The sequence below is a fragment of the Orbicella faveolata genome, unplaced genomic scaffold (genome assembly GCF_042242905.1).
Source record: "Orbicella faveolata isolate gen_17 unplaced genomic scaffold, um_ofav_v1 contig_26, whole genome shotgun sequence".
Taxonomy (NCBI): Eukaryota; Metazoa; Cnidaria; class Anthozoa; order Scleractinia; family Merulinidae; genus Orbicella; species Orbicella faveolata.
Genome location: NW_028301554.1, coordinates 1762121 through 1778922, shown reverse-complemented (window position 1 = coordinate 1778922; position 16802 = coordinate 1762121). Strand labels below are relative to the sequence as shown.

General features: G+C 41.0%; 1 pseudogene; it reads left to right on the top strand.

The window, feature by feature from the left end:
* The first annotated feature begins 65 nt into the window (after window positions 1–65).
* Window positions 66–16737, top strand: LOC149107563 (uncharacterized; annotated as a pseudogene).
* Window positions 16738–16802: the final 65 nt, after the last annotated feature.

Here is a 16802-nt window from a genome sequence, read left to right as displayed (position 1 = left end):
CTACAATAAAAGGTTAAGATAGCCACTCAAAGCAAATTAATTCCGCTACATTGTAAAATGATAAAATGAGGTTCCCAAAGTTTCTGCAGCCTAAATTTACGATTAGAAGCTACTTCTCTGCAAGTAACCAAAGCTCTAAAGCTTTTTGAAACTATTTAGTTGACATGCTCATTCGTTTTTGTGTGTGTTCTGGGGTTTAATGATTAGAAATTCCCACCATCGAGATAACACGGCAAGGAACGGCAAGTATTTACGTTGCTATGGAGACTATTCAGCCCCAAGCCTCACGCTTATTTGACTCCAAAAACGCGAGAAGAATGGGGAGGGGAGTAATGTTTCTTTGTCATTTGTGGTTAGTTTTCGTCGTGCAATTGAGCTTTGCAGTTTTGTGGCATTGATAAATTTTGTCTTTTTTAATACTCTGTCAAGAACATAGGAAGACTGAAAGGAAACTAATGGTTAAAATTGCTAATAGGTATTAATCTAAGAGAAAGGCGAGGAAAACAAGCTAAGGCTAAATTCAGTACCAGTCCTCCAAGAGCTGCGAAACGTAGCAGTCGTAAACCTGCCAAAGAACCGACACCACAAGTGAGGCGACGAATACCAAGACAACTTACTCCGATAGAAACAATACAGGTAAATGACACGCTCTTGTTGCCGAAATGATGTAAAATAAACCTTTTCTTTTTCATACCCAACTCAAACTTTAATAAAGCGAATCAGAACAAAAGTATTCAAGGAATTCAACCAATGTTAGGGAGGTCCGTCTTGTTAATCTCACTAGATCCCTGCGGCTACTCCTTGGGACTTTTGGCGAGGATATGACACCCTGGGGAGGCATTATTTTAAAGCGTCTAAGAGTTACTTTTTTTCTTATTTTCAAAAAAAAAAAACATGCAATTTTAGGGAACAACGATAAATCTTATTCCTGCTATCAGCAATGCATTACTTAGGTGCGTGGTAATTTGTTTGGTGAGTGATGGAGTCAAGAAGGAGCTCCTTAACTTTGCAAAGGAACATTGTGTTGATATTCTGTTGGTCAAATCCTAGTCAAGTTTGTCACCAAGCGTTTATAAATCTTATTGTATTAACAAACAGGTCTCCAAGGATGAAAAAGAACCGCGCAATGAAACCTCGGCCAGTGATTCATCATCTGCAGCTAGGACAGATGAGATTACGCCAGATTTTGAGTGTAACATTCCGCGCGTGGAAGATGAAGATCTCATGAGAGGAGCAGAATCAAACATGAGTGGAAGTGAATATGGAGACGACTTTGAACGATATTCAGTCTCCAGCGATGAACAAACACTGCCCAATGTACCGCCATGGTTAAGAGAAGCAGTCGAGTAAGATTTAAGTCTGCAAACTAAGTTATTATAAGAAATTTAAGGCGTTCTTGTACATTTGATGTGCTTTGCGTTGTGCTAACGTTCACATCAAGGTCGATAGCGTCCATGCGCCCTGCAAAGTGATACAATCATGATCCAACCACAAACAAACACTCGTAACGATCCTGAACATCGTGTCGATAGACAGGTCAACAAGAGCAGAGAATTCCTCTCCCTCCCCTCAAAAGCAAAAGTTCTTACTTACGAAATCTACTTTTCAATTGTTGCAGGGAACAAAATGCGGCAAAACTGGCCGAAAAAGACAAGTAAGCATTCCTGTTTAGTAGCCGTCAAAGAACTGAAAAATGAAAACGATATCTGTATCTCTGAAACTTTCAACTCTTATCTTTAATGTTTTAAAATTTTCAGGATTTTTTTGGTTTAGAATTGATTTTAAAATCGACGATTCGACAAATTTAACTGGCATTCTCCAGGAATAAGAATTAAAATTAATATTAACCTTGCGGAAAGAATCGCGAAAAACATAAACAACTTTTCATTCAAAAAATGTTACGAGCAATTTTTACAGGTTAAGATTTACGTAAACTTCAGAAGCGACACATGTACTAACAAGTAGAATTTATTTTCAATTAAGGAACGCCTCAGAAAGTGCCAATGATGCCACAAGTGAGCTTGGTACTGGCCATAAAGACATCCGTGAAGACCTAACGGTTACTTCGTATCCGGCTCCAAAAGATATCTGCACTGACTTCGTGGCGGACGAGTTGGACAAAATAATTGCCGACCTGAGTGTCATGAACGCTGACATGACAGACGAGGAGCATGCTGATGCAATGGCGTCTTTGTTGTTGCTACGCGAAGAGGCCAGGTATGTCCTGAGTAATGTGTCCAATTATTTTACGTTAGCGCAAGAATTCAATGTGAGGCTTGTGAAATGGTTAAAGATGTTTTAAAATGTGTTTGATGTTAAACGTCTTTACCAGAGACTAAGAGTATAGGGCTTCTGCTATAATGTACATTAAAGGCTAGTTCTAAATTCCTCCTTCCAACGTTGATGGATTTTCTGACACTGGTGTATATATCGTATAGTGTGCGTAGCGGGCTGAAAGAGCTTCAGGCACTAGTGCTTAGTTTCAGCGGCTAAGGACTCTCCTCGTGACTTCGCGGCCAAACAAAGCGCGTGCACGTCACGCAAGCTTAATAATATAAGATATTTCTAAACTTTTCTTTTAAAGTTGCTTCTTTCAATGCATTTTTGTATTTCATCGACATATTTTAACTTCAACGATTTCACTGTATATGTGGTATACTTTCCAAAATACGCCTTCAGGCTAAACTTAGACCTCTAGGGTTCGGCAAATCACTGCAGGGAAGAGGGGCGTGAAAGACTCCTATGCAATCTCATGAAGCTGTCTGTTTGAAGTTGATAAAGGTTAATTAACCGCCATAGTGAATTTGTAAGAGCTGACGTGTTGAACGCTAGCCCTTTTGCTGCTGTGAAACTCAGAGGAAGACCTGCCGTTAGTAACCTCAGATTCGTCAAATTCTCCAGGGGGTGGGAGGGGGGATATTCGTTTATTAATTTCTAAGTGTTTCACTGCACTGCCGATGCTAACCTGCAATCATACCCTCCCTCCCTTATATTCAGACGTGGGGAAGGAGGGCATGATACATTTACTTGTCGGATCATATGTTAAAAAACCAGATTCTGGTTTTTTCTCTGATTGGTGAAAACGAACTTATGAAACGATGCGTTCTTATTGGCTTTCATATTTCAACCTCACTTCCGGTCAAAAAGCTGGCCTGGCTAGAAGAAAACAAAATGGCAGAGACAGAGCGAGATTTTAGCGAGGACGAGTTTCCTGCTGCGTTAGTTGAAGCCCTGAGAAATTTTCACTATGATTCCCTGAAAGTAGAGCAGATAGAGTGCTTACGGCGAGTAATTTGTTTACGTGAAGATGTTTTGGCAGTTCCGCCTACGAGTGTCGGTGTAAAATAGGGTTGACTAGCCTACACGACTTCTACGGTTCGTGACATTTGTACATTTGCCGTTTTCTGTTCGGTCACTGGACCTTTTTTTGTAGCTTCACTCGTGTTTATGAAAGGCACTTCATGTTGTGTTATAAGGAAGAATTTTAAGTAGAGTTGAGCCGTTAGATTGTGCTATGGCAAATTATAGGTCTGCATGATTTCCGCTGTTATCTGCATGTTGCTTCGTCGAGTTTGACACCTTTGTAATTTGCCATGTGTTTATGCATTGTTTTGGCTCGTTTCTATTGCAAGCTATGTTTTTAAGTCTCCAAGTATTCGCTTTCAAGGGACAAAATTCAAAATTTACCGTGAACATGTTGCTTACTTGTATTCTATATTGCAAGCTGCTGGAGGACTCGAACATGCATTTGCATCTAAGCTTATGTGTAATCCTACGCTCTTGGGCAATTCTGCCAACACGATGCCATCAGCAGTGAAACAGCTCTTGCCAGTGAATTCCTTGTTTTTAGTTACCGTAAATAAAGGAATGACAGCTCCTACTGGTAAATTATTATCGCAGAAATAGCAGCACTTGTTTGTTTTTATCGTGAGCGCCATCTCACCTTGTTTCGAAACGCATTTAAAGTGCACCTAACCCCAAAATTTTTTTTTCGCTAAAACAAATCTAGACTTTATTTGAAGCATTTGGCCGAAGAAATTTTTGAATTTGGTTGAATCCTCGATTTTCTATGCCCTTTCAAAGTCGCGATTAAGTGTTTCACGACCGCGTTTTAGGGAGTCTGGGGCGGCGGTACCTGATGACGTCTACCCAGGAACCAAACACAATAGCGCCTCAGTCAACTCTCTGTATTTGCTCGAGAAAATAGAACGCAAAACTAATCGTTCCGATGTATTTTGGGACTAAAACGTCCAAGTTTTGTCTCAGAATCATTTCTTTTTCGTCACTGGAGTCAGAGTTAAGTTTCGATTCGGAAGGCTCCGAAATAAACTTCGATCGAGCAAGTTCGACAACTGTGAACTCACTGCTTAGAGCTTTGAGAGCAATTTACAATATTTCAAGCGACGACGGGGAAGACGTCTTTGCGGACGAGCTGCTTGTATATTAGGAATGGAAAGCTAGATACGAAGTGGAGGAGCAGGCAAACGAAAAGCAGGAAAGAAAACTCAAGGACTGCTTTGGATGGTAATTTCGTCAACTAAACGTAAGATTCCCACGCGTGTTTATAGCCCGTTTACATTTGTCCTTACCGAGAATGTATTTTGTCAAGGTTCTGTTAAATCCAGTTTGTGTTTTACTTTCAGTTGAATGCTTCATGTTTATAAGAACGACGTACGTGTTGCAGTTTTCGAGACTTGATGACCTCCAAAACATTGGCTTCGATCGATTGAAAATCGTATTGTTTGGACCTGTATTTTTGAAGCTGCGGGAAGCAAGGCGGAAGGAAACATTTCATACAGTTACCGATTTCACATTGCCACACGTTTTAAGTCGTAACTCCAAATAACCAATGTAAATTGTTCTCAAAGTTTGCAGTGAAATTCGTCGGATAAGCGAAAAGGATGTGTTCCCTAAGCGGTCCGCAGATAATGTTACGCGGTCATATTTTCGACGCTATTGCACAGAATCTTTGTCGCACTGCTGATTTCCAAACCTTCGAAAAACTTTGTGAGTCTAACAATTTTGTTATCATGTAATTCTAGAGGATTAATCTTCGACTTTCATCTAAATCGAAAGAGAAATAAGTGTTGGTTAGCGGCGTACAGTTGCGACTATTTACATATCAGTATAACGCTTCTTGATCATGACCGGATCACACAACTTTGCCGGTTATGTTATAAATATTGCGGGATTGGAAGATATAGGTTGTAGGTAGTATTTCTACAAATTTCTGGTTAGCTTTAAGCAGAAAATTTATGAAAATAGCGTTCGAAAGTCTGCGGAACAAATTCCAGCGAGAGTTTTTCAGTGGTTCTCACAGATTCAGTTCGCTTGTTTCGGTTCGACAAAATCAACCATCGTTTACGTCTTTATTGCACCATTAGCCAATCATCGTCAGTAAATTGTACAGTATATCTTTCTTTAAATCTGGAATATTGCTGCAACAGCCGATAGCACCTCTGGAAGGCGTTTTCTGCGCACTTTTCGAATGTGTATTGCACCATCCTGAAGGAAATGAGAGGAAATGAGATATCCAATCTTCCTGGGTAGACGTCACAAGAGCCGCTGGACCCATTCTCCTCAAACTCGGTCGTGAAACAAAATGGCGGTGTTTTGGAGCTATTTTCGAGATTTCGTCGTGGCACAGCAAATCGAGGATTTAACGGAATTCAAAAATTTTTTCGCAGAACTATTTCAAATAATAAGTAGATTCGTTCTAGCGAAAAAAAATTTTTGGGGTTAGGTGCACTTTAAGTTATAATTTCACATGGCGGAGTTTGCAAAGCTGATCTGCAGACTATTTTAGAAATCCGAGTCTCGAATTCCCGCCAACTACAAATAAGTTTGACTTCCGGTGAATGCTGACTGGCTCATAAAATGACAGTTTGACCACACCTTAGTTTATTTAAATGAGGGGGCGGTTGGTGGCTGGTTAAATAAATGTATCAGGCGTTTTTCTTTTTCCTTTCTCCCTTTTCCCTTCTTCTTTCAAAAAAAAAAAAAACGCCTGATCGCAGGTTATGCCGATGCAGCACAGAAGGTTTTCTAGAGCCCTTATGTTTCGTTTGTTAATGGAACAATTATGCATTAATCTTTTACAGGGACAGAGAGGAACCCATGAAAGATACAAAATATAACATCAGTGAAGATAAAAAAGTCGGCAAAGATGATGCTACCATTACAAGTTTTGTCGACGATGCCGTGAAACTAGTGTTTGAAGAAGAAAACAACTTGGAGGAGAAAGCAACAAGTGACGAAGAGTTCGATTGTAGCTCTGTAACGGTATCGAGCGAAGGGGAAAGAAAAATTGCCGCACTGGATGAAAAATCAAGACGGCTTAAAGCTCAGTTTGCCGAGGAAAACAGACTAGCTATCGAATCTATGGACAAGATACGAGAAGAGATCAAACAGAGTCAGGAGAGAGAAGACGCCATAACCAATGATATAGAGGAGATGAGACACAGACAGGATGAAATCAAACAAGACCTGACACGCTTAGATGAGATATCTAAAAGACGAGAGCGCGAGGAGGAAAAGTGGAAAGCGAAGATCGATAAAAAGAAGAAGAAAATTGCACGAAGACTGGAGAAGGTACGGGCCCATCGGCTTGAGTATCAACAGGAGACAGAAGCTGAAAACGAGAACCCAGAAGACCAGAAGGGAGCAGGACGTCAAGTGGAACAGGAGTGTAAAGATGCAACTGAAGCAACCACTTGTTGTCTCGAGGAGGACGCGTCCAATATCATTTTATATGAGTCCCATGAGGTTAAGGAATATAGCAGCGTAAAACAGCTGGAAAAGAAGCGAAAACAACTTCGACGTCTGGAGAAAATGGAGAAAAAAGCTATCAAAAGAGAGAAGTTGGAACAAAGAGAGCGAAAAAAGATCGAAAAAGAGAAACGAAAAGTTGCTCGTAAACTTGAAAAACTAAGAGTTAAGAATTCAGCAGTGACTGAGAAAAGCCTGGTGTCCTCCCAGTGTGTAAATAATCAAGTTCAAGAAGTTTCTAGTGCCAGTTTACTGCAGGAAAATTCTGAAGAACCCCAAACAGTTAATCAGACTGAATATCAAACCACTCACTTCACTTCGGCTTGCGACGTTGACCAAAAAGAACAGGATGCCTCAAATGAAGCACCTGATCGAGATCCAACAGAGGGACATTTGTCGTTACACGCACTTGAAGTCCGACCCAATGTGTCTAACGGGGTAATACAGGCATTTGGAGATTCAGAGCTCGACATATCTGAAGATATGAAAGAGCCAGTTTTGGACAGCATCAGTTGTGAAACAGAAGTGGCAGAACTTGCTCCAGAAGAGGTGGAGACTTGTATGTTTAAAAGATCATTAAAACTTCAAAATGACAAGTGCGTGGCTACTGAAGGTTCTGTTGGAGAAGAAGTGAAAACGAAACCATACAACGAATTTGTTATGGAAAATTCAAAGGAATCCAGCCGCTCAGGTGGTAATCAAATGGACAACGAGGATGCCTCGGAAGACGTTGAGATCGATTGTCTAGAGAAAGAAGACACGTTGAAAGACATATCAGTGGAACTCTTCAGTATCGAAGAAGAGTTGGGTCTGATTGAACCCCACAACAACCCTAAATGTGGTGGGGAACTAGAGAAGAATTTCAAGTCAGAGGAATGTGCATCGAAAACAGCTGGCATGGAATATGATGAGTTATCTTCCTTACAAGGAGAGATTCTTGTAAACAATTCCTTTGAGAGGGAGATCGTTTCAACAGCTATTGTTAGGGCTAGTGGGAAGCTCGAAAAAATGTCTGGCTTTTTCGCAACAAATATCCGCACATTGGGGCCAGCCGCAGAACGTTTGGATGATATATCTGTCTGCAGTGTGATGGCTCGCGACGAAATCCCTCCCCTATGTTTTGACGGTAAAGAAACATTGGCAAAAAGCGATGCTTTTGATCAAATTGATGGCGGGGACCAACATAATGACGGCCCGCTGCAGTGTTTGGATGATAGAGACGTGGAACTGTCCACTCGTTCCAATAAAAACAAGTGGACCGGAGATTTACTTGAAAAGAGTGTACCACGGCCTGAATATGTCAAAGAAGATAGCAATGATGAATTTTTGAATGATGGAAATGATGATACCATCGATATGACATTGAGTGATGAAGGCTTTGACCATGGCGATCCCAGTCGTACAGGGAACCGGAGGATTATAGCTAATGAACCTTCTCCATTAATGCGAAAAGTCTGTGGTAGGTTTGCACCAGGTGGAATACAACCTCTTTTCAACTCACATGGAACTGGAGAGTTCAACTCAATATTTGAAGATACAGTTCCTTCAGAAGAGGAAGTGGAAGACAAAGTACGGGGTGAAGATGGCCAATTTACCTCGGAAGAAAATTCCTCTCTCGACCATTTGGAAACAGGAACTCTTGAAGATGAAACGTTGAGCCACGACCACGGCATAAGCTTCAAAGATTTACCTAAGGAAATGCAAGAGGCGCTTTTACAGCGATACGCTGCTTACACTGATGTAGAGGGGGCTGAAAACGTACAAGTGGATATCGTCTATGAAGAAGTGAGTCGTCGCTCATCTGACCCAAACTCATTCTCTATCGCCTGCGAAGAGGCCAGTGTCCAAACTTGCGACCAGGAGAGCTGGATGGAACAAGATATCGTTCAAGAAATAGATGATGCATTTATTAAGGAACCATCTTTAAGTGAGGAACGCCCGTTAGCCTTCCTTAAATGTGATGAGATGAAAATGAAACAAGAGTCAGTAGATGATATTGAGACAAGATCTGAAGTAGAGCTGGATGGAGTTGGATGTGATCATCATGATCTACGAGACAGCATTGACGAGCGCGGAGTAAAGGAGTTTTTACAACAACCATTAACAGCAAGCGAAGCTTCATCTGTTAAATCTTCGTCTGTGCATTTACCAGACCTTCAAAGCTCAACAGCTGGACGTTATAACAAAGCTGCACTTCCTGAAGAAATGAAACCCATTCCGATGAAAGCAGCTTCCACGTCAAACACTTTAGAAAATTTGCCCGTCGGTCATTTCCATGAGTGTTCAGACCGTTTCTCTTCACACGAAAAACCGTACAATTCACAGTCAACTGCAAAGCGTAATTTTCAAGAAGACGATTTCATTGCCGAATTTGACGACTTTTTAGACGAAGTTGAAGAAGCCTTGCAAGTGGCGGAAAACCAAGGTGATGCAAAGACAATTGACGCACAATCTACAGTGGAGTCTCCTGATAGGAAAACGCAGGAAGTGCTTCCAGATCATGGTAATAACAAATCTATGGAGAAGTTGAGAGGGTCGAAAGAAGACACATCTTCACATAGAGACATTTACCAGGATTTTAACATTCCACTGCTTATTTCAGACAGGGATACAAACAACAAACCTCTTGCAGAGTACAAGGAAGCATTCCGTTATAGCCATTCACACCAGTCTGGTAATGGAGAAGATGTAAAGAAAGCCTCCCTGGATAGAAATTTTCATCCAGTTATTGATACACCCAAAGAACTGGATTCCTCAGCTCTATTTAATGATGCACTTCAATCTGACTACTCCGGTGATAGGGATGACTATACCTCGGAAAGTAGAGCTTCCAGCGTTGGGAAAACTGTGCTGGAAAAAACGAACGACCAAAATCTGTTTCTAATGTCAGAAAATAAAGACGTGCATAACAGAGGTGAAGTTTCTGGCTTTGCACATTGCATGGAAGGACCTCTCGCTGAGACAAAAGTGCAAGATGAGCAACACCTTTTAATGGATCTGGATGCTACGAATAAGAAAAACCAACAACTGATGAAGGAAAACGCACAAAATGACGAAGGTTCTTTTGATGAAAAGGCAGGTTATGATTCCTCTAAAAATACAGTTGAAGTCGGTAGTATCACAACTGATACTTCCCGAGCAGATGGTGCCGTGGCAAGAGCTGACGACGAATCTACTGTCAGCGAAATTCAAGAACTGCTTCGTGAGGAAGATTCAAAAGTTGAGAAATCACATTCTATGTGTGATACCGGTGATGAACTTGATTCTTGGGGCTCAATAGATGATATGCCACCAAGTGATTCTCATTGTGTTATTGGTGGCATGGAAGAATCTGTCTGTGGCGCTCCATACTTATCTGATGTTGTTAATAAAGGACCTAACCAAAAGAATAAAGAAGAAGACAGGGAAACTCTTGAACTTAAGACTAGCCCAGCATCAGCTTTAAAGTCTACAGCAGCATCACCAGGACGTCATAGAGACAGTTTACTTTCCCCGCGCAAAGACGAAAATATCTCTGTTGTTGGTGAACGTGTCAAATCAACAAATAATGAAGTATGTGCTCTTGAAATAGAAAAACGTGCAAAATTGGATTCAGTGGGTGATTTGACTCTCCCCAGGGTCAATGGCGTCATGAAAGGGGTATCCTCTGCTCATCAAGATATTTCAGTTTCCCGCATTGATGACGAGGCCTTGGCGGTTGGCGAAGAGTTTCAAAGGATAGAATATCACGAACAGTCTGTTCTACAGGTAGCTCCTGGAATGGGCAGAAACTGCCAGAAAGACAATAAGGCGGCTGCTAGTGACGTTAAAGCTAATGGTGGTGATGGATTTGTGGCAGTTGACTCAATTATGGATGAAAGGTTAGAAGCTTCACTGGAAGATAAATTTTCTCAAGTTGATACACCATCTAAAGAGGTCAGTCAGCGTCCCCATACTACCAAAAGGCTTTTATCAGGAGGAGGAAAAGTGACGAAGTCTAAGCTCAAAGAGGATGAGTTCATAGACGACTTTGACCGTTTACTTGACGAAGTTGAAGAAGATATACGAACTGAAGAAAGCATGTCGTCTCCTAAAAGCAATTCTCGTTCTTCAGAAACTAAAAAGGCAGTTGAGGAAATTGAATATCAATCAATTATTGATGTAGAAACTCTGGATGAATCTGTCACGTGGCTGACTGATATTGACAACGATGAGTCATTGTTGTCGTCGTGTGACGAGGAAGTGGCAGCTATCAACGATAGCATTTTAGAGGTGATTTCAGAAAACGAAGAAGAACCAGATTCCTGGGACGCTTTGGACGAGCTTGTTGACAGACGATTTCAAAGTCGCGATTCTAGCTTTGTCAGTTTAACCGACGGAGAAAACAGAGTGACAGATGAACGCAGGCGAGCTAACTACCAGCGAAGGATAGCAGCTGTAGTAAACATCTCGGAACATCTTCTGCATCAAGAGTTACTGGCAGCTGTTAAAGCAGCGGCGTGTGAAGTTACTGAGATTGACGTCTTGGAAGATGAGGTAAAGCAAAACGTAACGAAACATCATGTACACCAGGATGATATAAAGAGCCCAACGGAAGACAAAATGCAAGCACTTGTGACCAACAAAGAAAAAGGTGTTACTGTCAGTGGAAAAAAGGCAACAGTTGGAGACGCTATTGAACAATTGAACAAACTGCATTCAATGGTCACTGACATACGACAGCAGCTAAGTGGAAGGAATGGAACTAAGGGACAGAGATTTGCTGTAAAAAGAGAGGTTAATACAGTCCCAGTTCTGCTGAACAGCATTAGTGTTCTTGATGATAACATCGGAGAAATGGCAGAAGAATTAAAACAGGCAACTGGAAAGAGTAACAAGGGCTCAGTCAAAAGCGACGAGCATGTTGGGACGGAGATGTTAGAGGAAAGCAGAAAAGAAAACGCAAAAATGTTGGTTGAGATCACTATAATGCAGGAGGAGGTCGAGGCGTTTAAGAAGAAGAACGAATCTTTGCATTCTGAGCTTGAAACGACAAACGCTGAGTTAAAATGTCTTCAATCCAGGGATGAGTACAAGCAAAGAGAGTTGACAAATTTAAAAAATGATTTTGAAAGAAAGGAGAAAAAGTGTGATGAAGCAGAAGAGAGCCTGGAAAATGCTCTGAAGGACAAGCTAGAGTTATTGGATGATGTTGAGTATTTGGAGGACAGCTTGAGGTTTAGTCGGGAAAACAATGAGAAGTTGAACAATAGAGTTGACGAGTTAAATGAGACCATCAAAGAATTCAAGAAGCGGGCTAAGATGGATAATAAACGACACGAGTACGAACATTTACGCGAGGAGGTAGAGTTATTGAAGGGATCCCTGGAATTGTCTAATCAACGAGAAACGTTGTTGAGATGCCAAGTGGATGATTTGGAAGGACAAGTATCTCACTTTAAACATTGTGAGCAAACCTTGAAAAGCAACTTGGACACTGTAAAAAACGAGAAGTCGAGGATAATAGAGCAACTTGAGGAACAGCTGAGTACGGCTGAGAATGAAAATACCAGAATGATCGCAGAGCTGTCAAGGGCATCAGATAAGGAGAATCTGCTGAGCGAACTTAAAAAAGAAAACATGAAGGTTATAAAACAACTTGAAGATCAGTTAAATAAGCTTACGAAAGAAAACTCCACGCTTGATGCCGAATTGTCCAAGGTATCAGAGAAGGATAATCAAATGACTGAGCTCAAAAGTGAAACGACGAAGGTCATAAAACGTCTTGAAGATCAGCTAGCGAACCTTAAGAAGGAAAATCACAACCTGGCCACAGAATTGTCCAAGGTATCGGAGAAGGATAATCAAATGACTGAGCTCGAAAGTGAAACGACGAAGGTCATAAAACGTCTTGAAGATCAGCTAGCGAACCTTAAGAAGGAAAATCACAACCTGGCCACAGAATTGTCCAAGGTATCGGAGAAGGATAATCAAATGACTGAGCTCGAAAGTGAAACGACGAAGGTCATAAAACGTCTTGAAGATCAGCTAGCGAACCTTAAGAAGGAAAATCACAACCTGGCCACAGAATTGTCCAAGGTATCGGAGAAGGATAATCAAATGACTGAGCTCAAAAGTGAAACGACGAAGGTCATAAAACATCTTGAAGATCAGCTAGCGAACCTTAAGAAGGAAAATCACAACCTGGCCACAGAATTGTCCAAGGTATCAGAGAAGGATAATGAGATGATTGAATTAAAAGGTGAAACGTCCAAGTTCATCAATAAACTTGAGGATCAACTAGCGGCACTTAAAACGGAAAATTTCATGCTGGCCACAGAATTGTCCAAGGTATCGGAGAAGGATAATCAAATGACTGAGCTTAAAAGTGAAACGACGAAGGTCATAAAACATCTTGAAGATCAGCTAGTGAACCTTAAGGAGGAAAACCACAATCTGGAAACAGAGAGGGACAATGAGATGAATGAATTTAAAGGTGAAACGTTCAAGTTCATCAATAAACTTGAGGATCAACTAGCGGCACTTAATAAGGAAAATTCCACGCTGGCCAGTAAATTGTACAAGGCATCAGAGAAGGATAACCAAATGCATGAACTAAAACGTGAAACGTCGAAAGTCATAAATAAACTTGAAGATCAGCTCGCGACTCTTAAGAAGGAAAATTCCATGCTGGTCACAGAATTGTCCAAGGCATCAAAGAAGGATAACCAAATGATTGAACTAAAACGTGAAACGTCGACAGTCATAAATAAACTTGAAGATCAGCTCGCGACTCTTAAGAAGGAAAATTCCACCCTGGCCACAGAATTGTCCAAGGCATCAAAGAAGGATAACCAGATGAGTGAACTACAAAGCGAAGCGTCGAACGTCATAAAACAACTCGAAGATCAGCTAGCAAGGCTTAGGAAAGAAAATTCCACGCTGGCCATAGAACTGTCTAAAGTCTCGGGAAAAGATAAACAATTGACAGAACTCTGCAACCAAGTAGAAAACTTGACGACTCAGAACAAGTTATTGCAAGATCAAGCCGTGGAAGCCAAAAAGCAGTCTTTTGATGAATTGAAATGTCCGCAGGAAGAAACCAGTGAACTTGAAGAAGACAGCATGCGTTCGAGGAGGAGTCGCAGAAGTAAAAGCTCCGATATTAAAAAGTTAAGGAAACGCATTCGCCAGAATGAGCAAGAACTTGAGTTCTTAGGTAGATTTATTCGACAGAGAGGTCTTGAGTTTGGGAGAAGACCACAATACCACATTGATCAGGATCCAACAGACGGGCCTGATAAACTGCCGAACGTAAAAGACACCTTAAACCACGAGCAAGAATATGGAAAAGATAACCAGGACACAAGCCAAGTGCAAGAAATGGAAAATATCATCGAGGGCATCAGAAAATCTCTTCGACAGACGGAAAATGAATTGCAGCAAACAAAGGATGCGTTAACACTGAAGACAGACAGGACTGAATTTCTGGAGCGTCGAGTTGAAGAGACAGAAAGGTTACTTGAGGAGACAAGCAGGCGTCTAAGACAGAACCAATACAATTTAGAACAGACTGATGCAACTTTGAGACAGCAGCTAGAAAGATCAGCAACACTTGAAAATCAGTTACAAGGAATGGAAAATGCCAGAAACACTGCAATAACATCCATCATGAAAAAAGATCAGGAATTGAAGGAGGCCTTCCGCAGGATATACCAAAAAGATCAAAGGATTTATGATATAATTGATGAGTTAAAGCAAGAAAGATTTGATAAAGAGTGTCTTAAAAGAGCCATTGAAGTGAAAGAATCTAATGCTGTTAGAGAGAGAGGACTATTAGTAAGACTAAGAGAACTTGCGAATCAGTTACAGCTGACGGAGTAGCTGAAAGAAACGACATCAGCCTCTCTTATGGACAAACAGCAGGAATTGGAGCATTTGTACCGCAGCGTAAGCACCAAAGATTCACAAATTGATGACTTAACACTAGAGCTGAAACAAGAAAGGTTGGACAAAGACTTTTTGAAAAGGACCATCGTCGTTGCGGAGTGTAATGTTGATAAAGAGAAGGGACTTCTCGAGAGATCAACACAACTCGAAAAGAAGTTACAGGAGACACAAGAGCTGAGAGAGAAAACGCTAGAGTCACTTAAGAATAACAAGGAGGCATTAGAGCAAGCCAGTGATAAGATTGATGAACTAAATCAAAGGTTAAAACAGGAAATATCGGATAAGGAATGTTTGAGAAGGGCCGTTGAAGTTCCGGAATGTAACGCGAAAAGAGAGAAAGGACTGTCGGAGAAACGAAGAACCGAGCTTGAGATTCGGCTACAAGAAATGGAAAAGCTACAAGAAAGGACCCAATTATCTCTCAAAGACAAAGAGACTGAGTTACAGCAGGTTTACACCAAGCTAAGCAGAAAGGACGATACATTTGACGAGCTAAAGCAGGAACTAAAACAAGAACGGTCTGAAAAAAGAGAATTGAGAAAGGCCATGGAGAGAAAAAAATCTAATGTTCAGCGACAAAAAATACTCCTGGATGGTAGAGAAGAAGAAGTGGAAAGTTTGAAGGAGCAGCTTTGTGACTACGAGAAGAAAGTTGAAAAGCTAAACGTTAACTTGAAGCAAATGAGAACGGAGCTAGAAGTAGCTGAAGACATCTTGACTTACAGACAAGACAATGTTGGTAATGCGGGTATCTCATCGCGAATACAATACGATCACTTGCAAGTCTTTCCCACAAAGCAAAGCAGGCATACCAAGGGGAGCTTCAGAGAAATCGGATCGTTAATGGTACATGTGGCAGAACGGCTTAGTAAGCTACTGCAAAGGCAGAAAGAATTAGATTCATCAGCTGTGTTACTGAAACAGAGAGAAGCTGAGGCAAAGCGTGTCGTGGAAAGGTTAAGAGGAGAATTGAATCAACGAGATGATGAAATAGAAAGCTTGAAAAGTTCTCTTTTAAAGAGTGTGACCGAAGCAGAATGCATGAGAGGTCGCCTAAGAGAAGTCGAGTATGAAAATATTGATCTCAAGAAAACTCTTGCAGACGAGAGTGACCAAGTGAAGAAGCTAGAGATACTTGTCAAACAACTTGAAGGAGATGTCCAAAGAGCGCACAAGTCTTTAAAGGACAAAGACACCACACTGGAGGAAACTAAAGAGATTTTACAATTAAAAAGGTCGCTTTTAACAAGCATGGAGACCAAATTGTGTCTAAAAGACAATGAAATTGAGGAATTGAGGGTAGTAAATAAGGAAGGAGGTTTGGAGTTGGAGCGTGTGCAGACATCTCTTAAAGAAGTAAAGAAAGAGTTGGAGATTTCTTCATCCATTATCAGAAAGCAAAATGAGGAGTTTGTTCATCTTAGATCGAGTGTAAACAGAAAAAACTGGGAAGCAGACAAAATGAAGTTTCAGGTGGAACCGACACAAAATGAGGTAAAATTGTTGTCAATTCAACTTGAATGTGCCAAGAAAGACAAAGAAAGTCTTTCACGAGAACTGGCGGCTGCTACCGTGCGTTTGGAAAACGAGCAAGTATTGGCAGATCGACAGAAGAAGGCTCTTCAGGAGCAAGTGAAGTCTGGATTAGGAGATCTGAAAGGTAAAACCAAACTTATTTGGGACATGAAGATGAGCCTTCAGGAGTCCACAGCTCGGATCTCAAGACTTGAGGCAGAAAAATTAGAACAAGAGGAATGTTTTAAAGACTACAATAGAAAATCTGTGCGTGGAGTCAAGCAGCTGAAACAGTCTTTAAACATGGCAAATGAAAATGAAGGTTTGCTTCAGTCCGGAATAGGATCAGCAGAACGCGAGATATCTAAACTGAGAAAAGAAAACCAAAGGCTAAAGTTTGAATTGTTGCTAAAGGAAACTGGTGAATTCCCTCAAGATGTGATAGATGACACATTTTCTGGATTATTTAAGGTAGGACTTACCTTTGTTGTAACTTGTTCTTTCGGCGTTGAACGTTCACATTTGACACCCAGAGAAACGAGCTGATGGAAGAATGTTTAGCTCGCTCTTTACACCATGATTTCGAAAGAACATTTACTTTCCTGTTCTGT